Raw genomic sequence first — 1,024 nt, 5'->3', positions numbered from 1 at the left:
ATCCAGACCCTCAGTTGGGTTCTGTTTTTCCTGCACGAGTAGCCAATAAGTCACGGTAGCTGTTTATTTCTGCAGAAACAGAGAGCCTCACATTTGGGAGAGAGGTTCAGATCAAGCGCCCCGAGTGAAAGATGGCTCAGAAATTCACACAGAAAGTTTCTTTGTTATTCACAATCGGTCTATGTCATTTCTTTCACAAGATTAGTGTTACATGTCATCCATTACATTTATCATTGTTGGTACATTTGTTGTACTTAGTACAAGAGAGGGAGACCTTCCTAATCATTGTCAAGAGTTTCCTGCTGCAGGTCTGTAGTTTGTCAGTCTCGCAAGGAAGCCGAAAAAGTAAAGGGGAGCTTAGACAGTCTGGGAGGTAATTGAATCAGTTCTGACTGTTGCTGGCTTAGTTCAACCTAGTTCGATTAACTTCTGGCTGGTTTGGCGCTTAAACAGGATTTGAGCCTTTTCTTCTGATGGGATTCCTGTTGCTTCCCCCCTTTGCTAATGGAGAGGAGAAACTGCAAAGCCGCCAACCAGCAGGGGGCGCCAATCTCCAGCTCATCCGTGTTTCCGGAAATTCTTCCAGCCCGCCTTGCTGAGACTCTCTGGATCTGAAAGATTCTCAAAGATTTATATTCTTTTATGTTCTATATTTTATATCCCTGAGCAATCAGGCTATCCTCTCCTCTTCCCCACAGACGGGGCCTTATTTCCACTCTGTACATGCTCAGAGGAAAGGTGACTCAAGAAGAAAGCAGATGATTCAAGCCTTGAAAAGACCGTTGAATGTTTCTCATACTTTGTTCCTCACAGGAAATGTGAAACCAACTGAATTTGTTCAATCCTAATAAGAAAGCAGGATTTATTATTTTAGTCCCAGGATTCCCCAGAAGAAGCACCAAGGGAGAGAGCAGCCATCTTAGTTTATTGTGGGGAAAACCAAAGACTTTGAAGCTTCCTAAAGATTCATGGCTTCCCCAGAGAAGAAAATTCCTCTGACATTTTCCCCTAGAAAGACAAATCT

Source organism: Protobothrops mucrosquamatus, unplaced genomic scaffold, assembly GCF_001527695.2.
Source record: "Protobothrops mucrosquamatus isolate PMUCROS unplaced genomic scaffold, P.Mucros_1.0 scaffold4355, whole genome shotgun sequence".
Taxonomy (NCBI): domain Eukaryota; kingdom Metazoa; phylum Chordata; class Lepidosauria; order Squamata; family Viperidae; genus Protobothrops; species Protobothrops mucrosquamatus.
Note: the sequence above shows the minus strand (reverse complement) of the source record.